The 22,849-nt window shown below is 37.5% G+C and overlaps 1 long non-coding RNA gene across 2 annotated transcripts in view; it reads right to left on the reverse strand.

Annotated features, from left to right (window-relative positions):
- LOC128812392 (uncharacterized) overlaps window positions 1–22,849 on the reverse strand; it is a 52,193-nt gene that overhangs the window by 15,935 nt on the left and 13,409 nt on the right. The window contains exon 4 of one of the 2 annotated variants that reach the window (XR_008438697.1): window positions 159–3,373. The exons of the other annotated variant lie outside the window; for it this stretch is intronic. This is a non-coding gene — a long non-coding RNA (uncharacterized LOC128812392). Of the gene's footprint in view, window positions 1–158; window positions 3,374–22,849 lie in introns of those variants that run through there. 2 annotated transcript variants of the gene reach the window in all.

Below are 22,849 nucleotides of genomic sequence, written 5' to 3' on the forward strand. Positions count from 1 at the left end.
TTTGGTGGTTTTTTTTGTTTGGTTGGTTTTTTGTTTGTTTGGGGTTTTTGTGTGGGTTTTTTTTTTTTTTGGTTTTGGGGGTTTTTTTGGTTTTTTTTTTTTTTTTTTTTTTTTTTTTTTTTTCTTTTTTTTTTTTTTTGTTTTTTTTTGTGGCAAGGTTTTTCAATCAATCAGTGGGGGACAGATTGTGACACATTGCCAATGCTTCACTCACTTTTTTCGCAGTCTGCTGCACCACAGGGACTGCTGATACACCTGTGGAATCTCTATCCTTTAACTCCATGCACACATAAGCAGATTATCCTGAATGAGACACTGGAATAGCAGTGCTCTCAGTGTCAGGAAGCATTTAATGTAGAGAAATTATTGTACACCAGAAGCAGTGGGAAGGGTTCAGCGAGTTCTGTTCCTCACCCTGCTGTGCTGAGCACTGCTCCTTTCCAAGGAAACCACCCCCTCTTCTGCTGATTGCCTGCAGGTCTCCACCATCATCATGGCCTGTCTTGTCTCTTTCAGGATTCAGGATTTGACTTTTCACACAAAGGGGCATTCTCACTATGCCAGAGATCAGAATCAATGCACACAGGTGGGAAAAGAGTAGTATCTCTGTTGTTTGGTCTGTTTAATTAACTCCTTGGCAATACTACCACAAATGGAAACCTAAATTTTTGGTACCTCAACTGGCTTCTGACATCACTTGCTTTCTAAAAATAGTTTTCAAGGAAAGATGCCTTTAGGAGTTAAGACTGAATCAGTGCATGCAGAAGCTCCTGCTGCATTGCTCAGTTATAAGGAAGAACAAGTTTCTTGAAGGAGAGAAAGTACAATAATTATGCATCTTTCACCACCAGACAGAAGCATTCTGGCAAGATAATAAGCAACAACATGAGATAGATAAGCTTCCTTTATTTGTAGACAGTGAATTGGGAGACAAGTTCAAATCTTTTTTTCCCTACCAAATATTACACAAACGGCCTCTAGAGGGATCCAGGTTATTGCTTTTCTGTTGAAATCCCTTAAGCTTGGTTGTCATTTTTATTGTTGGTTTTTTTTCTTTCCCCTCTGTTACTTTTCAACTAGTGAATCATTCATCTAGAAATAATGATGCAAACAATTTGCATTTAAACCACAGAGTTCATGACCAGGATGAAGGTTTTTTGAAAATCAAGAATTAAAAAACCGGGAGGGCAACGATCAAATTCAGTAAAGTCCAGGCTCAAACAAATAAGCTCTCAGCTTATATCACATTCAATAATAATAAAAAAAAAACAATTCCAAAGAAATGCCTAGGCATTCAGCTGCCTATGTGAAATGCAGCTGAACTGGTGAATCTGCAGAGTTAGGTTAGGAATGTGGTAAGACTTGGACTCAAGTTTCTGCAGAATGAGTCAGAATTTCCCACTTGAGTTCCTAGAGTTCTCACGAAAAAGTATATTGCTTCCAAGTTATTGAATCTGTCTTGGGCTTTGTTTGCCTGAATTACTTCACCTAGTTAGAATTTTCACAGCTAAGTTTTTAGTAAAGCAGGAGTCCCAAGTTAAACAAAGAGCAAGAATTTAATTCCATGATGTCTATATTCTACGCATTCTATACTCTGGATTCACCAAATAATGGGTTTAACAGGCAGCATCAAGCCAGCTTCAAAATTCAGTCTAGCAAGCTTTTTAATGAATGTGCTTCACATGTAATCAAATGTAAATAAAGGAGATGTAATGACCATAGGCATGTGGAAATGACTCTGTGTACAGGTATGAAGGGAAGTCAAAGACATGCTGCCACTCTGTTTGCAGCTTTGTTTTCAAGTTCATATTCTGCAAAAAGAGCATTTTCAGGGACCCTCAGGCATTCATAAAAATATTTGAACCAAACCACAAACTCAGCTAGCAAAACTCAACAAATTCAACCAGGCTTTAGATAAAAGAGAAAGACATAACCTATCTTTGGAGACACCAATGAGAGCTTTTGTCTCCAGCTCAAAAAGAATTTTGTGCAGTTAAAATCTCCTGCTGCTGATTTTTGGTTTAAATTTTAGTTTGCAATGAAAAAACAAAACATTTAATTAAAAATGCCAATGCCAATAAACTAGGGCAAAGTTGCCTTATGCTTTATTATGAACTTTGTATAAAATTAGAAATGCTACAGAATTAAATATTTAAGCTTCTTCTTGAGGGTAAAACAAGAAAACAAACAACGACAATCTGGAGTCTAAACTAACATTTCTTATTCCACCATCACTTCATTACACCTTCTATCCTTTAGTAATCCAGACCACAAAATACCTCTTGAATCAAAAAGCCTCAAAATTATTATTATAATATTTCAACAAAAAAAAATATAAAGTGTTTTTTCATTCATAGATTTAAAAAGAATCCCTTTCTAAAATGGAATTATTTCATTCATTGTACAACTTGTTACTTCCTCTCCCTGTAATTTTTTTATATAATCTATAAAAACAAACACAATTAGTTTTCCTCTAGCTGGAATTCACAAAAATATGGTTAGGTTTCTGTGGCATGGTTTTTGTTGGCTTTTTTACTCTCTAGAAATTGAATCCACATTTCTAATAAATACCTAATGCTTTATTTACAACTATATGGTGCTCTTGAATAGTTTGACAAGCAAATTCTACCTATTCCCATTCCACTGCATTTTCTCTCAAGACCCTAGGAGGAAAAGAATGGGTTTTATGTGATTTTTTTTTTTTTACTAATAAAACTCTTCTTAATGAGGTTCACCAGTGAGACTCATCTCACAGGTTGGGGCTACCTGTCAAAAACAACATCAAAAAATCCCCAAAACCAAAACAACCCAACAAAAAGAAACAAAAACCTAAACAAAACATAATAAGACTCCCCCAAAGAACCTCAAACAAAACAAAACAAAAGCCCCAACTAGCCAAAAAAAACACAAACACACAGAACAACCAAAAGAACCCCCCAAAATCAAAAAACAACAATTAAAAAAAAAATCAAACCAAAAAACAACTATTTAAAAAATCAAACCAAAAAACAACAATTAAAAAAACCAAACCAAAAAAACCCACAAACAAAAGACAGAAAGGAAGGAATCCTCAGATATTAAAAGGAGGATTTTTGCATTGAAAATAACAGCACAGTGCTCACAGAAGGCTACCAAGAATATTGCACAAGATTTTTGCTACTTTAGAGCAGTTACCCTTGCAGTGGGGCTTGGAAATTCCAGTCATGCTGGGTCTCTGCTGTGCTCAGTTCAGAGCTCCTGAATGCCACTCAAGCCAGCTCTATTTTCTCAGCTCCAGTGGGCTGTATCCCAGGGGTAAAGCTGCTGGACTTCTCTCATCACAGCCTAGCACAAAGCCACCTGGCTGGAAGAAAGAGAGGCTGCCAGATCACACCTGTTTAGGGGAAAAAAAAACCTTAAAGGTATTGTTGTTTATTCTCCAACCTGCAAACATAATCATGGAAAGAAAACTAAAGGAAAAATTACTGCTGCTATTGATATAATATTCAAATAGTGATGTCATTAAACAAGGAATAGAAGAACCAGATAAGGAATTCATGGGAACAGCAAAACCATTCCTCTTCAAGCTCAGAGTACACCCACTACAATTTTTAGTAGCACATCTGCTAATGAAACTCTAAATGCTTTGAACAGCAAGAACTAGTGGTGCTTGTCTTTAATTTTTGGAAAAATCTCTTGGCTCATTCATTTTTGGTTCAGTATTTGATATGCACTGTTACACAGGTTTTTAAAAATAAAACCAAGCAACTCCACAATATTACATGAAAAGAGAAAAACATTTCTTTTAGTGTTCCCTCACCAGAAGTAGTAGTACTTCTGGTAATTAAAGAGAGTATGTGTTACACTTTTAAAAACATGAGAAGCCATTTCTACATCCTCTTTACACATGAATATTGTTAGTAGCTCTGGTTTTTGGATGAAGCCTCTAGGAAACAGGTGCTCATTTTTTGCAATATTTCAGCATATCTGCTCTTTTGCCTAGATTCTTTTACCTTTTCACTGCCCATTTTTTTTCTCCTTACCTGTTCTTTGTTGCAGATTTTCCATCTTTAGATGAAACATGAGCAAAGCAAAAGTAAGTAAAAAAGCTGCAATTTTAAAACGCAATCAAGCCTGAACATAGAACCTTTCAGCAGAAGTCCAAGGTTGGTTTGTGATGGATGTAAATAATGCACAGAAGATGACCTTTCCTATTTACAGGAACTCTTTTCCTCTGATCTTTAACTAGATTCTGCCATGGAGTATAAAAATATCTATCTGAGAACAAATTCTCTTCCTATTTTTAATTTCTTTTCCCATGATCTTGGACTCACCTGTTGTAACTAATAAATTTCGATTGTCACTTTTTATCCCCCAAAACAGATGAACTCAGAATGTGTCAGGGGGGTGTAGATGACCAAATTGCTTCTTTTTAATTTGGTGTCAAGCCCTAGCAAACCCACAGTACTTCTTTGATATCCACACATATTTTGGATTTGCCAAACAAGGAACTGGGCTGAAGTTTGAAGAATAGGGTTTAACTTCTGACATTTAGTTTGATCACAGCAGAAACACAGGAAACTTTCCATTAAGAAGTTGGCACATGAATAATTGCCTAGAGAAAGCTTCAAATGAAGTCAGTGACTATTTTTTTACTCCAGTTCCTAGCATTGCTTTAAACAGCCTTGTAGCCAATCACAAGGATAACTGTTTCTCCTGCAAAGGGAGCACTAACACACATGAACAGCAACATTTATTGTCAACTTTTTAAGTTTGTTGTCAACCAGCTCAACCCACACAAATCTGTGTTACACCTTGTAATCCACACCAAAACCCTCTATGGCTTTCTGATTTTAGTGTTATTTAAAATGTTGAGATTTTTTTTGCTTGTTTGTTTGTTTTAGTGAAACAACAAATTCTGATTCTGGGTCCTCCCTTTTCCCATAGCCAGCTTTGGCTTAGCTCAACACTTTCCCAAAAAATGTACAAGAGCCTGGAAACAAAACATCCTGAAACCTATTTGTACTCAAGAATTTGGGTAAGACAAGTACAATTATAATAATATAAATTATTCTCTTTCAATTGCACTAAATTTGTAAGCAGGCTTTCCTATTCATGAAATTGTTTTATTTTGATATGACTTTTTCTAGTCAAGTAATTTCAGTTTTACAATGTTGGAAACATAAAATGATTTAGGCCTCCAGCCTCCTGCTGAGGCTCATGTGCCTTCTTGACACCAAAAGTCCGACTCTAGTAGAAGAGTGGAATTAAAGAAAGAAGAAAAATGAGCAACATAAAATGAAGTAAAACCTCCTTCTCTATGCCAGAAGTTGTTTTACTCAAGGAGAAACAAGCAAACCTGAAACTATTTCAGGTTGAAATAGTACCTGTCATACACATTTGTGATTTACCATCATGTTGTCCTCTATTCTCATGATACTGGGTGATTTCTTGCATAACTCCTTAACTATTAATGCATTGAAATCTTCATTGCACTACATTTTCTATTTCACCTGCTGACATTTTGTTTTCTTTGGCTTTGTTTTATCAGGAAAACAAGAGACAACATCTAGTAGACAAATTTCCACATACTAGGTAGGAATAGAAAGATTTTTTTCATAAGGAGTGTTCATGGAATTTTTCTGGAATATAGGGAAGCCCCAGGAAAACATTATTCTTGATTTAAGTGTTGTGATCTGAACAGCAGCCTTGACAATTTCAATTTAATTTCATCTCCAAGCAGCAGTGATTCTAGAAAACCTGCATGGGAAGTAAATTCAGAGAATTTACCTGACCCTGTTATTTGGGTCAGATGGACATGACAATGTTATTTTTCCATTGCATAGAAGAAAAAAATGACTTTATCTTCCCTACAGCACAGCATATGTTTGAAAAGGTACACTACCTCTCCCTCTTCTAACTAGCTATATATTTTCTTAAATTTGTAGAAATAACTTGCACAAAGATCTATTTTACTTCAGTTTAAATGAGTCAATTGCTTCAAAAGCAGGAGAATATAGACAAACACAGAGACACTGAGACAGAGTGAGGGAGAAGAAAGAGGGGAATCCCCTTAACATCAACACTGCTCAAGAACTGATTGTCTCAGAATAAAACCAGCCAAATTTTATTGCTTAAATTTCAAGAACCCAATTCAGATAAGATATTTTCTATAGCCACTAAATGATTGCAAAAGTACTTTTTTACTGGCTTGTCAGCAAGGCATTTCAATTTCTTGTAATCAAGATAGACTGTAAAAAACAATAGACTTGCATCAAGTAACAGGGGTTGAGAAGCAGGTTTTTCCTAATGATTAAGTCATAAAAAGTGCATGGGAGCATATGAAACCTTCAAGTTAGTCAATATACTTTCTTTCTCAATAAAAAAAAAAAAAAAACAAAACCTAAAAAAACAACCAACCAAAACAACAAAAATAAGCTGCTTAAAAATACTGTGAACAAAGTAGCATTTTGATCACTGAATTCAAAATAAAGAGATTTCATTCTTTCCTTCACTGGGACAACAGACAAATTTCAAGTGTTTTCTACGAAGCAGTGACTTCATGTCACTGACATGCATTATGATAATAAAACAAGAACAATTAAAGTAATATGATTTTATTAGGCAAAGATACAGCAATATAGCTACCCAAATGCCACATGGCTTTTTGACACATTCCCTGGCATGAAAAAGTGCATTGTTTTCTCTTTCTATAATGTACAACCTACATGTGCACACAATATATCTGGTATTCAGCTAATGTGTTTTCCTGAATAATAAAGCTCACTTGATTCTTACTGAGTTCACAGAGGTTTAAGGATTCCTACAGCCTGCATTGTTGTATTCGCCCGCCACAACAGTAGTTTGACCCTTAATATTACAATGGAAAAGGCTGCTGTAAAATTTTATATGCTCAGGGCTACATCTGCAGCTATACTACTTTATTGTTAATATTACTGCTCACAAGGTACCATAAAAAGAATTATTCTCAGCAGAAATATTTGCATGTGTTTATTTTTAGCTCCTGAACAGAAGAATACATCAGCAGAGATTGCTGTCGAGGCTGTTTCACTGACATCAATCAATTCTTGTCAGATGACAAAGCATCATGACCAGATGAAGCACCAGTGTAACCAATGGCTTTGATGGGTAGATGTATATTTAGTAACAAAAGACATGATGCTACAGCAAGAGCAAATGCTGCACAGAAAACACTTCAGTTTTTACTCTTCTATAGTGGATAAGAACATTATGTGGCTTCTATATCTTTTATTAAGGATTTAACTGAATCTCTATGGTTTCTATTTTTTCCTAAGTCAGCACTTTTAATTTAAAGAGGTCATTTGAATTCCTCCCCTAGGTGATATGATTTACCCTCAGGACTAGTTTGCATTTTTATTATCTTCTAAAATTATACTGAAAAAAAAAATGTGTTCAACCTGAGTTTGAACCACTGCCACAAAACTAAACTTAGCCACTTGAACTGACTGTGACTGGGATTTTAAAATTACGTAGTCCTTCCTGCAATAATAGTACTGTTCACTTGGGTGCACACAAAAATAAACAGAACATTCTTAATTAGCTCATCTGCAAGAAGTGCCTCCTAAGCATGTCTTTCCAAGCTCTGTTTATAATTGTGAAATTGTCATCCTAAGGGGAAAAACATAACTCTTTTCATGTTTCTACTATACAGTCTTAAGCTAATGACTTTGCACTTGGATTTATTAATTAACATGTTTTATATTCTTTGTACAAAAAACTTGCCCAAGACTCTGTAAGTCAGAATATAATATCTGAAGATTTAATGTCTTTAATTGTCTAAAAGGCCATGGTGATTATTTGGCTGAGCAACATAGGTCCGTATCTTAAAGACTTTTGGATGCTGCTGCAATTCCCACTGAAAAAAGGTTTATTTTAAGCAATCACACTGATTACCTCTACTTATATATTGAACTTGAGAGAGAAGCCTATAATTCTAAATTCCTTTTAGTATTAAGGTAAATCACTATCCAAGTTTTAATTGCATGACTCTCAAGAATATCTATTTCCCCATTAAAGAACATTTACTGGTTTTCAAGACAAAAAGAAAGTTTTAAAATTGAGACATTTAAGATTCAGAAAAGAAAGTCATATAGATAAGACCTTCATACCTTTTCAACAAATAAAATATCTTTCAAAATATGCCTTCAAAAATGTGCCATTTTCAAAATACAACACAAATCATACTGGTCAAAGATCAAATAAATTTTCTGGATATCAATATACCTTGGCTCAGTCCTACTGTCACAGTAGAAACAATAGCATTAGGTATGAACTGTACATAATCTAATGTGGTCATGGGCTTGATGAGCTGCAAATGGTATATGGAGTTGGAAAACCCCAGAAGACCTAGTGCTGCACTGGAAATGGACACTGTTGCCAGCACTATAACACAGGGAGTTAGAACAAGACAGGTGCATGTGTCTCATTTATAAATATGAGTTTTGGCAGGGTCTAAACACTCTCTTCATTAAAGTGAGTGAGAACCGTCTCCACTGAATTTAAAGAACTTACTGAATTTCAGAGATGGGTTGGAGTAAATAATTGAATTTAAGACTTCAGCTATTGCTTCTTTTTCAAATGTCTATTTTAAGTTCTTTGTTAGCATTATAAGTGCATTTTAAGAGGATTGCAAATGTAAAAAAACAATGTTCATGGAGTGTTTGAAATAACCACATATTTCTTAGCTGTTCTTCAATGTTAAAAATAAAAGTCAATACAAATGCTTCAGAAGGGAGGAAAAGAAACTAAGCATGATAAATATGCTTTTGCCAGTCTGCTTCCTTTCTCTGTGATGTGATGATTTCTCATAGAAATAATGTGTCTGAAAAGCCATATCTGTGTAGCATTGTATTTGATCAGTTTGATTGGTGTAGCATTACACCTGAAGGCTGATCAATATCAAATTACCTTGAACAAAGTCAAGTCTCCAGCACAGTTGGGCCATTGTATTGTGTTCAAGGTAAAGACATAATCTGCAAGCACAAACAAGCCTTTCTCATCTGCCACCTCACCACTGAACTTGTACTTTATTTTAATATGTGGCTTCAAATTTCGCTCTGTTATCCTAGAAAGAGGAAATACAAATCACAGACTTGCTTCAATGTTTTCCCATAACATGAATGCCACATGTCTGAAGAAGTCTTTTTTTCAATAAATAATGTTCATACCTGTCTGAGGTGTTTGTAAGAGCAGTTCAGCAGGTCACACTCGGGCACTGAAGGCCTCTGGAGCCTGCATGTGGCAGTTGCACGTCAGTCTGGCTGAAGGTAAATCGATGTACACCAAATTTTTCCAATATTAATTCAGCTGTTTAGTGCTTCTCCTCTGGATATTCCAAACTAAATTTTAACTGAAACTGATCCAAAATTGCAGGTCCTCCATGTGGGCTTCCCACACAACTCAGGGAGGTCGTTTTAGGAAATCACTGCTGTCAGCCCCCACAATAACTGTGTTTAAGAATATTCCATATATATAAGATATAAACACAGTCTTAAAAGAATTTTTTTACTGCTTTGCTAGAGTTTGGGTGTTCTGTATTTCACAGGACTAAGCCCATCACAGATATGTTTAATTATCCTGTTTCAGATTCAACTGTGTTATTAAGACAGACCTAGCAAGCTCTTGATGGATAGAAAAATCAATATGGGTGGTAGTTCCAGTCACTTGCTTTTTGCATATCTACTTCACAAGAAACAACACTGTCATACTAGAGTTTGACACAGTCATAGTCAAACAGACTTCCTGCTAGAATCCTAGATGATACAAACATGCCTTGAATATAAAGATTGAAATTCTAGTTATGCAAACAAGAGCTCTTCCAAAACCTGAGATTACATCTGGAGTGAAGACTGATTTATAATTAATTATGATTTAATTATTCAAAATCAGTCCTCATTCTATTTAAAACCCTACTAAAAATAGAAAATTACCTAATATTGAGGATTGTTATACACAAATATGTTATTTCGTTTCTTATTCTGCTTCCTTCTCACTCCCCCCTTTCTGAGTATGAAAATGTTGCACCGTTAGCAATGCAGGCTATCAAAGCCTTGGAGCCCAGCACAACTTGTTACAGACTTCAGCCTTCTAAAACCTATCATTTTTCAAGGAAAAAAGTCAGCAGTATTCCACTTGTTGGTTGAAGTTTATCCCATCAAACTGGATGTTCTGAAAGGTGAAGGTTAAGCTTTACTCTTGGTGATTTGAAGTCATTCCTCTTAGGAAAGACACGTGGCATAAACTGATCTCTGCAAGTGCCTGTGTCTCTGTTCTGTAGGAGTAGGATGGCCAGCAGAGAGAGCAGAACCTTCAGAAGGGGATTCTTCTCAGTTGAAGAGTCAGATTTCTACAGTAAGGTGAGATGAGACCAAACACCTCTCTCCTCCATAACGGCTAGCCCCAAGCTGGGGTTTCAGATATCAGATTTTTTTGTCAAAAATTTAGCTTGCCAGCAGTACTTGATACAGATGTGAATCTCAAAAAGTCCCTGAAGAAACAGGGTGTCTTCTCTGGATCCACATGAGAAATATTGCACACCTCCAAAAGTTACATATTGCCCATCAAGGGCCGTGCAGTGTGCACAGTCCCTGGCAGGTACACAGAATACATGAATTATTTGATTATATAACACCACCTCTTCCCAATACTCAAGCCTTAAAAATGAGGGTGGCCTCTCCCAAACCATCATCTAATTTCTGTGTATCTTGCCCTGTATTTTCATATCACTTTTACTGCTCTGCCCTTAAATATGAGGATTTAATAAAGACACTAGGTGAGGCTGGCCAATGTAGATATTCCTAATGGTATATTTTATCCCACAGATTAAATAAATAAATGAAACTAGGTCTTGGAGTTGCCAATGAGGTGACTGAAGCCTGCTATTGTGATTAAGGTGTCTTTCTTCCTCAAGCAACCTGGAGTTTGTTATACACAAGTCAAGCCATAAATCAGTAGATACTGGATGACTAAAAAGCTATAAAGAACATAAAATTATGTGGCTTCAACTTAAAGAATCACAAGCAGAGAGAAATTAGTGATGGAAGGCTTATTAAACTGCCTAGTTCAATCTCTGCCAAGATGGGAATATCGCCTGGAATCTATTTTACAGCACATTATCAAAAATTGTTTCCATATGTGATTCTGCTCTGGAAAGAGCCTATAAAAGTGGTCTGGTATAGTACCATTCTGACTGAATCTGTGATCTCTTTCACTTCCAGAGAGTTCAAAGAAATATCTTTTTCCTTTCAGTTGAAGACACCCACTCATTCAATCATACCCACTATCACTGAGAATAGATGTTCTGTGAGGCACCCTTGCCTTTATTTGCATTGTGTAACTCCACACTGTGCCTCGACTCGCTCCTCTTGCCTTAGGCACACTGTGATGCAGGGCAGAGGATGGAGGTAGCAGCAGAGGTAAATGCTTTATCAGAGATAAAGTGATACAGGCTCTTTGTATCACCTACATGTGCACTGAGACTTACAGCATTAATACTGGATCTTCTGTTCCTCTCCTATTTCTGAGCCCACAGTTTTTGAATCATGACCTAATGAGTTCTTCATCATTCTCAAGTTTCTTCTGATATTACTACTGAAATCATTCAAATATTACTACCACTCTCCCCAAGACACCTGTCTTTTACAGCGTGAGGTGAAGGAATGAGTCAGTTACCTGAATCCTGGAGCTGCTGGGATTATTCTTCTGCCTCATAGTAAGCTCGTTTGCTATTCATTTAGTGCCCCTTCATCTCTTTGACTCTAAGTGTGACCTTTTCATTTTTGTCTTTGATTTTATTCATAGCTCTTTTCTTTTTCCATTTCACAGTTTTAAACTCCCTTCTAGGACTGGAATATAATTTTGATTTCCTTGACTATAGTGACCAAACAGGCCACACTGTTTAACTGGATAAGATTTGTCTTTGTCAGTTCTGTAGGACTCATGCCAGGCTTTATTTAAGTGGTGCTCCTTGCATTGCTATCAGTGTCCATGCTTTGAGGTCAGATTCAGGCTGGGTGTGGGTGAGTGATGCTTATGCCTGCTGACAGCAAGGAGAGAACAATGCTCATTTGAGCACTGACTGGAACAGCTCAGCTGGAATCTTCTCAGGGTTTTCAGCCAATTAGCCATTTACATTTAATCTTTTTCCCCATTATTCATCAGATTCCTGTTCTTTGAAAGTTTTGCATATCCTAATTTTTATGCTAATTTCAAAAAGTCCTAACTCTAATGCCTTCAAACTTCTTTTTAATTATTCACATTCTCACCACTTCCAGAGGATGTCAGCAATTCTTTCACCATGACTTTAACAAAAATCATGGTTTTTTCCTCACTTTTCCACTTGCCTGTCAACATAACCCTTTCTGAGCCTCTTCAAAATGTCCTTATGCTGTTTCCACATTGCAGCAGGCAGGCAAGCACAAAGCATAACACAGACGTTTTCTGGAAACCTGACTTGGCCTCTCAGCTTGAAGCCTTCCTGCTGACAGCCTGCTCAGGCTCTCTGGTGCAGTGAGATGCTGGCAAATGTTTGATGTTCAGACCTGAGAGCCCTGAGAGATGCACTTCAGCTCACCTATATTTGTGTTTGTTGGGTCTCTACGACCAGTCAGGCTTAAAGATGCAGTGTAGGTATAATTGTCATTATTTGTAGCTTCCCTGTCACCAGAGCAGGGTTCACACCTCTTCAGTTCACTGCAATCATATTTCCTCACAATCACAACAGCATCTGTGGGGTTGGAGCACTTACAATCCCGCTTCACAGAAATCCTGCTTTGCAGAAATCCCACTTCACACTTTCCCACTGTTTTCTAGGCTGAAACTCATCTTGACTACTGCAGCTTTTTCTCTTCCTCTTTTATATTTTACTCTGCCTCATTTTTCATAATTTACAAGAGAAAAACTAACTTTGTCAGTCATTATTTTTGATGCTGGCTGTACTACAGCTTGAGGCTTCCAGATGCATTTCAGAGAGAGAGGGCAGTATTGACTGCAGCAGCCACAGCATTGAGCAAGACACCCTGGGAACCTCAGCTTTATTCTTACTTTGTCACAGTCTTGCTGAAGGACTGTGGCTATTACCTGAGCGCTCCTTCTGCTTTGGTTTCAGCACCTTTCATATAAAGATAGAATCACAGAATTCTGATTTAGGTTGGAAAAGACCTTTAAGATCATCAAGGCTGACTGTTAACTGCACACTGCCAAGTTGACCCCTAAATCATGTCCCTCAAGCACCACATCTACATGTCTTTTAAATACCTCCAGGAATGGCAACTCAACTACTTCCCTGGGCAGCCTGTTGCAGTGCTTGGCAGCCCTTTTTGGTGAAGAAGGCTTTCCTTATATGTAATCTAAACCCATGTGACGTAACTTGAGACCGTTTTCTCTTATCCTATCACTTGCACCTGTGAGAAGAGGCTGACACCACCACCCACCACTCCCTGCCCCACTCTCCCCATCTTGCTACACCCTCCTTTCAGGTAGTTGTAAAGAGCAATAATATCTCCTCTGATTCTCCTTCTCAACCACCCCAATTCCCTTCATTGCTCCTCATAAGTCTTGTTCTCCAGACCTTTCACCAGCTTTGTTGTCCTTCTCTGGACACTCTCCAGTGACTTAATGTGATTCTTCAAATAAGGGTCCCTAGACTGAACACAATACTCAAGATGTGCCCTCAGCAGTGCCAAGTGTATGGGGGGATGATCACTCTTCCTAATCTTCCAGGAACACTCCAGGAACCTCCTAGAGTGTTTCCTCTCTGCTGTGCTGTATTTCCAACAGACATCAGGTCAGCTGAAGTCCTGCAGGAGAACAAGGGCTAGCAATTGTGAAACTTCTCTCAGCTGCTTACAGAATTTTTCATCTACTTCTTGATCCTGGTTGGGTGATCTGAGATGAGTCCCACCATGATATCTGCCTTGTTGGCCTTCCTTCTGGCTCTCACCCATAAACACTCAGCCCTGTTGCCATCATCATCAAGCTCTAGACAATCAAAACACTCCCTAAAATACAGGGCTACCCGATGTCCTCTCCTTTCTTGCTTGTCCCTCTGAGGAGTTGCAGTACTCCAGCTGTGGGAACAATTCCACCACATTTCCATGATGGCAACTGTGTCACGGTGTTACTGCTGCACAAGGGCTTCCAGCTCCTCCTGTTTGTTCCCTGTGCTGCTTGCACTGGTGTACATCTACTTCACCTGGGCTGCTGATCCCATCCCTTCCTGAGGGGACAAATCCCAATTCCTGCATGACCATTCTCAAGTACTTCCATGGTTTCTAACATCAATAACCTTTGTGGTTTTGCTGCTGCGAGGATCTCCATCCCGCAGGCTTGCAGACCTTGCCAAAAAAGCCACCCTTCAATATTGCTGTGCTATGCCCAGGTTTTATCTCTAGGGAGCCTCCAGATTATCCCTTTTCCCCTTCAAATCTAGTTTGATCTCTTTCTGTGAGCCCTGCTAACACCTGTGCCAAAGAACCTTTTCCCCTTTGAGACAGATGTACCCCATCTATTGTGTTGTATAAACTGACCCATGGTCAAAAACCCCCAAAATTCTTCCAGTAGCACCAGGTTCGTAGCCAGATATTGATTTTACGGCATTTCATGTTTTTTCCCTCATCATGTCCTGCAACCAGAAGGATAGAAGAGAACACCAATTGCTCTCCTCAAGCCCGATGATACTGAATTCCTTTATAAAAAGCTTTCAGGCCAACTGAAAGGCTGAAGAGAAGAGAAATGCTCTGGAAGAGCAGTGGAAGAGAAATGCTATTATTGCTTGGCTGATGCAGTCCTTGCTATTTTCTCAGCACAATCACAGTAACAGAACTGTTGTACAGCCCCAGTGCCTGAAAGCTCACCTGCCTGTGGAGGAGGTTCCTCCTAAGCACAGGAGTGAAGAGCTTGGAGCCCCCCTAGGCTCTCTGGCATCTCACCAGCATGGCAATGGGTCTGCCAATACAGAAACTTTTTATTAACTTTCAGGTCTCCAAAATCTTTCTAGTCCAAGCATTTATTTACTTTTTATCCTGGAAGGGAAAATAAAAGTTGGATAATCTTCATGTTGCACATATGTGACTTTTGTCTCTGATCCAGTTACAATAGCAAACTCCTCCCGTTGTCCCACCCAAAAAGACTGGAAAATGTCCATTCTAATTCTTTTCCCTAGGCTATGCTGAGTGAATGTTCAGCTCTCTGAGGCTGGAGTGTACTGGTATAAATTTACTGTCATAGAGCCTCACTGCTGCTGATTGTTGCAGAACTACCACTGAGTAGTAAATGCTTCACTGCTCTGTTACCCGGGGGGGCTGAGCATTAACTACACTATTGAACAGCAAATGCTTATCATCCCCTATAATTCAAACTGTATAAATCACTGAAGAGAGACAATGTGCCTACAGGGAACTCACATGGTCTATAAAAATGTAAAAATCAGAACTATATTTAGCTGACAGAGCAATACTTAAAAAATAATAAAGTATTCAAAATATAATCTCAGACATTAAACTCATCTTCATTTCAATCTACCCAAACTTTGGTGGAGTTTAATCTCCTCTGCAAACATTTTCATCGTTAACAACATTTAAAAAAATAGGATTAAGAAATAAAAGCAATTACTCTTCTCTCTTCCCCATCCTCCAACCATTCATACAGCATATAGAACAACCCCTTTTAAGCCCATCCTTAGAGTAAAACCAAAATGCCAGCATTTTTTATTCACTGAGAAAAGCATTTCTACTTTGCTTAAAAAATAACAGAAGGCTTAAGATGCGTTGCTTGTAAACCATGTAACCACTGGAAGTGGAAGACACAGTTCCCTTTTGTCTAAAGACAGCTCTTCAAATGTAGGGCTTATGCAAAGTTCATTACACTGGGAAGAAAGGCACGTAAAAACATTCCTCCAAGGAACTGTACTGTGACTGAGGACATGAACTTTCATTCCTGTGTAAGTAAACACTTTATGTGAAGTGGACAAAAGGAGTTCCATTACTGTCAATGAATTACTCGTGGCTGTGAAGTTAAATACACATGAGCATTTGAAGCACCAGAGAACTTTATAAGAAGCTGGTGCTGCATATTCCTTAATGTGTACATAAAATCTGTTTTCTGGTTTGGCCTTAACCATGCAATAACCTCTGGAGAGGCTTCACCATGTATTCATAATGCAATTTACTGCAGAGCCAAGGCCTTCAATATATTCCATATTAAAAACCAAAACCATCCCCAAACACCTATCCATAGAGAAATAAAACATGGTAACCTTTAAATACACAGATGCAATTACAGGAAAAGACAAGGAACAAAACCAGAAAGATCTTGGGGGAGAAGTGGTATGGGACTTTCTGAGTCCCATATAACATTCAGAGAAATGATGAAAGAGAGGTTTGAGAGCAGAGTTGGAAAACGATTACAAGCACTCAATGTTTCAGAGAGGTCAGAACAAAATCAAATAAGGGTACTAAGCTTTATTCTTAATCCACTGACAGCTTAGTAGCATCCCATTAAGATCTATCCTTCTTGAAGATGTTCTAAGGAAACAAAGAACATTTTGATTTTTTAATCTTATGAAAGATGATGTCATCAACAACTTGTGTTTGTTCTTTTTTCCCTTTACAGAGAAAATACCTGTACTTGATCAGCATGTGTGTCCTACCACACTGTGTGAGCCTGAGCTAACCAAGAGTAATGAGGGATTTTAAATAGAAATATAACTAAATCATGCAAATATGTTTGAAACACTAAGAGAAATAACATGATGTTTGGCTTAATTAGACATTCAGAAAAGAGTTCTCCCAGCACACCAAGTCACGTAGATATAAGATTACTTTGTAAGAATGAAGCAAATAATGCCAATATACTTCAGATGTGCTATCAGGGCACCTCATCATCAAGAGGGGAGATAAGACCTTTCTGTATGTATTTGTAATGTGGCTTGAAAGTGTTGCTTTCAGTTGTCTTCAGATGAAGAGCTGATAATTGGCTCTAAATAAAATCAAGGAAGTTCAGAGAAAACCAATGAAATCTCTAAAGGCTATCTGGTCTTCTAAAGACTATGATTTCATACAATCCATGGCTTGATCTCCTATGGGATGTGTCCATCAGTGGGTCAACACTCAGAAGAGAGCAGAGCATACTAAGAAATTTTAGTGAAAAAATGCTTAATTTGTGATTAAGGGCAGAAAAATTAATGTGATGCAGCAGTAATTTAATATGCTGGCAAAATGAACACTTACAAGTAATCCTCCAAAAAGTACACCAGCTGCAGAACGCCAGATGAATTTAAGATGTTCATCCCAGAGGACCACTCAATGAAAATGAGCTCATGCTTCAGGATTTTCAGATCAGAGCCATATGCTGTACACTAACACATTTGCAATATTAGTACCTTGAAGTAAAATTCTTAGAGCATTATTGAATCTAATTTCCAATGCCCACAGTCAGTAAACTTCTCTCATTTCCCTATGGAGATAACCCTGTTGGATGAGCCTTACATGATGTTACTGTGGCACTAGGTTGAGAGTATATTCCATGTTTGACTAAACATTAGATATCCATAACTTCAGGTGATGAACATTTAATTGATTTTAAATTTTTTCTCCTGATGTTACTTATCAGTTGGTGGAAACTGCTGCAGTGCTAGGAGTGGAAATGGAGGGTGACATTTCACACCTGTGAGGGTCAGCTGGGCAGCCTGCAGTGCCCAGCATCTGTGGGAATGATGGCACGAGTGTGGGCCAGGTGCACACAGACCCTTCCTCTTCTGGCATGCCAGGAAGTCTCATGCATTAGAAACAGACCTTTTATTTTATTTAGTTTATTTGGACCCTAAACATTTTTAGCTTTCCATTGACAAAAAGTAAATATCTGTAAATATCTGTAAGTAAATAACAACAACAACAAAAGGCGTCTTAAAACTTAATCTAATTTGCCTTATGTTCAAGACCCACTATTACACTCCTCACGCTTATTATGTCTGACCTAAAAAGAATATTAAAAATCTTATTATTTTGTTGCTAGCTTTTCTACTTAATTATTACCACAACACGCAGGTAATCATTATGATAATTAATCAAGACTAAGACATAAATAGCTCACATAGGGGTTAATAATCAGATAATATCAGTAAGCACTGTTTCTGTATAATTAAGTCAAATGACATGATTTACACTGGTGCAAACCTACCTCCAGAATGCAACATTTAAGGATTTTACTGTCCTTTCAAACAGCTGTACATTTGCAAGCCTACAGTATCTGAATGTTGCTTAAATTCTAAACTTTTGACATTGACAAAATTTGAACTGAAGGGGGATATTTTTTTTTTCAAATTGTAGTCATCTATTTGCTATTGATGTTGGCTACCATTCATTAAATTTTCCTTTTTGATAGCCCACACATCAAAAAATCACAGAATGGCTGAGGTTGGAAGACATCTATGCAGATCTTGTCCAACCACCCCAGCTCAAGCAGGCCCTCTCTAATTGATCACCTCCAGAAACTCCATCACCTGTGCATCATAATATTCCTGTAGGAATACGTTAACTTCTAATGTGGCCAGTGACGAAACTCTCACTCATTTTCTAAAAACAATATATGATTTGTAACATAGAGACTTTCTTGTACCCACTCATAATTGGAAGGGTTAGTCACAATCCTTAATAGTTGTGTAAGCACCAGCAGTGCTACGTGTAAAACAACATAAGGCATTTCCAAATCACAAAACAGGAAGGAATGTTCCATAAAAGCAATGGTTTTCTCAAGCTATAGCCATTCAAGAAACAGCTAAGTATTTTAATATTAGTACTAAAATAACTTATATTGCTATCTCTAACTCAAACCTCTTTTTCAACTATGTGGAAGTAAAGGGTAGGATGCAAGAAACATTTACTAGATATAAATGCTATTTGAATGATTGCTTGAGAGGAATTCTGGAAGCTACTAACAATTTTGCAGTTTTGCTAAGGGCCAGATGTGAATCAGTATTTCTGAGACAAAACTTACTTCTTGAGTAGTCGTACTGATTGAAATAAGTTTTGGGGGAAGGGGTGGGTTTTCATTTACATACCTTCCTAACATGGGAAGATTTGCTAAAATATGTTTTAGGTTTATTTGTCTTTGCAATTTGTTATCCTTTGCTTCTCTTCTTTCTTTTCTCATTCAGCTTTCCCTAAATAATTTTGCTTTATCACTGTGATAGGATTGCACAGGCCTGAAAGCACAGAGTTGTATGGGTAAGAGAGGAGGGGCCACTTTCCCACAGGGAGGATTTCTTGCTTATTTAGGCACTCTTCCAACCTTTGGATGTTCCTATAAAGCTCTACCTTAATCTATTTAGTAATCTACAGGGTTGCAAAGTGAGTCAGATGCAGAATTCAGGTAAAAAATTCATGGAAATCCAAGGAGAGACAGGTTAAACAGAGCTTTAGGGCTTGCTATCCTCACAGCATCAACATGTACCGTTCATTCCACATGTAGGGCTTTACAGCTCTGGCTGCCAGTGACAGTAGCTTGGGACAATCTCCAGCAGCACATTTCAGGTGATAAGCTGGAAAGTCTTAAGGAAAGAAAAGCAGAGATCGCCACACATTGTCTCCTCTCCTCACATTTTTAGCTAGGTAAGATTGTTTAGACATTTAAGACCATTAAAAGCTAGTATAAACAAACTTAAATGAAATGTCACTTTTGGGGAGGGTCTTTATTCCTTCTCAGTACAGTGTCCAGGGGAATACAATGAGGATGATATTTTTTCCTGACAATTGTTGTACTGCCAGGGTACCAAGTATCCATGAGCTGGATAGTCAATATTCCTGGAGATAACTGCTTGAATGAAGTTGTATCCAGACTTTAATGCATACTTAAACTATTAGTGTCAGCCTTCCACCTTGCACTGAGGTAAAATATTCACTTACATAGGGCAGCACCTCAGCAACAAATGCCAGAAATTTTTCATTAGGACCTATGCCTCATGAGCTTTTTTAAGCACTTTTACAAACTTGTTTCCTTTTTCTACTCTGCATTTTTCTCTGTTACCCCATATTTTATTAATGCCAGTCTGCTTGAAAAGGGCACAGGGAAAAGCAAGCATTCTGCAGGGTAAATGGGAAAAGAAATGGACAGAAGCTTTTCTTAAAATGTCACTGCTCACAAAGAGCTTGTGGCAGCCCAGCGTTATATAAGGCTGAGTTTTAAAGAGGTGTAGTTAAATATGCCCTGATCTCTCTCATATTTCTAGCTTGCAATTTTAATCCTCCCCACACTGAATTTTAATTTAAAAGTATTTTAATCTGCAACTTGTTACAATCCCACGTCATGTTTTGTATGGACTTGGAGCAATGTTGTCCTGAATCAAGACAAAGTAGGAACATCATGGTTGTCAAAAGATGTATCTGACAGAGCCAGTTATTGCTTTAGCAAAAAACTTCAAAGTCCTCTGTGCACAGCCTGACCCATCACAAGAACCTGGTGTGATGGTATTTGGCACGCATATGTTGTTGGAGTGTCTTTTATTCTATTTTCACGTATTGTCCTTTGGGATCAGCACTCATGTTCTGAACACAGCTGCAATTGTCATCAGAGAAATGAAATTTAACATGAATGCAGCCCTGGCACCAGCAGCTTTATTCTAGATTTTATAGAAGAAACAGAATAAACTTGGAGACAGATAAAATACAAGAAAAACATACATATGCTGCTTTATATAATATATATGCTGTTTAGTCTAATAAAAATTATAGAAGGGATCTACATCACAATGTTTTGGAGTTTGTCTCCACACATTTTTAGTTAGTTAAGGTTGTTTAGACATTTCTAGAAAATTAAGAATGAATATAAAAAAGTATATGAAGTTCTATTAATATAATTTATTCTTCACTATAAAGTTTCATAAAAAAATACTTTTCAAGGCTTTCCTCCCTATAATGGATCTAAAATGTAGCTAAACCATACAGAAAAGAGTACATACTAGTATTGAGAATCTTCCAACTTTAAATAGTTTTCAGAGAAGAGGAGGTGATTATTTTCCAGTAAATTTTTGGTATAATCAGCTATTTCACACCTTCCTTTACACCAGAGTGCTTTGATAGCCTTTTCCAGCAGTCCTGAGGTCTGTGCCCCTCTGGAGTCAACACTTTGGTCTGTTCTGGGATACTGTGATGTCCTTCAGAAGAAATATATAGGCAGAGTTAAGGATGGAGTTTCCTTAGTACAAAATCCAAAGGGGGAGAGGAAGAATGGATTCTGGAGTGGGGCCATTAAGGGTTCTGTCCATGCCTGCACTGCTGCACTATTGAAGGCTTCCTCCCTCCTACCTCCCTTTAAAACCAGCTAATTCTTATATTTGGCTTAGAGCTTGAGTCTGTAAGTCAGAGGAGAAGATATCCAATGAGGCTTATTTGAATTGTCCCCAGTTTCCAGACTGGGAAATTCAGAGATTGAGACAACTCCAGCAGTAAGGGCTGAAAATGTTCCTGGCTTTTCATTCCTGTGCTTTGTTCATCATTTACATTCACCAGCACCAACAGAAGCCCTGTTCTAGTCGTCAATCTAAATCAGCTGTGCATCTGTCCCAGGAGGTCTGATTATATTTATCCAAAATAATAGAGAAGCAGAGAGATGACTGTAAAGAAAACTCTGAACTTCCCCACATAACAATTTAGATCTCAGATTAATGAGCTCTTAATTAATTGGGTCAGCCATAAATAGGGCTGTTTGCAAAGACAAGAATACATTAATCTGGAAAGATCATGTTGCTTGTATCACTGGGAAGTATCAGAGTATTTATAACCCAGTTTTGAGGATCAATTGTTTGCAGTCAGATTTCATCTGTTCCCTTTAAATATATTCAAACTAAAGAGTCCTCTGGAGGTTTCTTCCTTGTAGTCCACAACACAGAATAAATACTTTGGGTCAAGGCAGAACAGATTTTGTTTAAGTATCTCCTATGAAGAGTTGCAAAAACCAGTATTGATTTCTACATGTTTACTTCAGGAAAAAAGAAAAGCCTTTCCTGGTGCTGGAGGTCTAATGGATTATTACAGACAAGAGGAAAACTCCAAGAATCTGCTTCTTCAGTAGCTGTCTGATGAAAGAAAAAATGTTCTCCACAAGCCTGGGTGCACCTTAGAGATGTGTAGGGACCTCTGCATTGTATCCCATGCTGTTACAGCAGCCTTCCTTTTCTCAGCTCTTACAGGAACTCTGTACCATGCTGAGGAATAAATTATTTATTTGGGGACTTCTGCCTTGTCTGACTGAACCTACTATCCCAATGGACTTTGGGAGGTATAAACTACAGTAACTTAAAACGGATGTGATTTTACAGCTTTCCTTGTCTGAGCTTGTTATGGGAATATAGGAAACCTCAGCACTGTAACACTGTGAATTGAATTGCTTTACTCCCTAAAATACTCAGCACATGCTCTACATTCTGTCTTGTAGCCTCCTGACTCCTTGACCAGGTTGTTAGAGAATGAGAATTGAAGTGGCTTTCTAAGCCATTGAATTAGAAATAAACTGCATAACATACTGCTGTCTTCATCAGATTCCTGAAGGGTTTAAACCACATTGTTGTTGTCCTTATTTGATTTATGCAAATAAAATCCCTTAGCATAATATGTAATTAAAATAGGATAATTTATTCCATTAATCTTAATCTAAATACAATCCTGCTCTACTGTAAAAAAAAAAAACAAAAAAAAAACCCCAAAAAAAACAAACAAAAAAACAAACAAAAAAAAACCAAACCAAACCAAAACAAACCAAAACAAAAAAAAAACAAAAAACAAAAAAAAACCACAAAAACAAAAACAAACAAAAAAAACAAAACCAAAAAAAAACCAAA

Source organism: Vidua macroura, chromosome 10 (assembly GCF_024509145.1).
Source record: "Vidua macroura isolate BioBank_ID:100142 chromosome 10, ASM2450914v1, whole genome shotgun sequence".
Classification (NCBI taxonomy): Eukaryota; Metazoa; Chordata; class Aves; order Passeriformes; family Viduidae; genus Vidua; species Vidua macroura.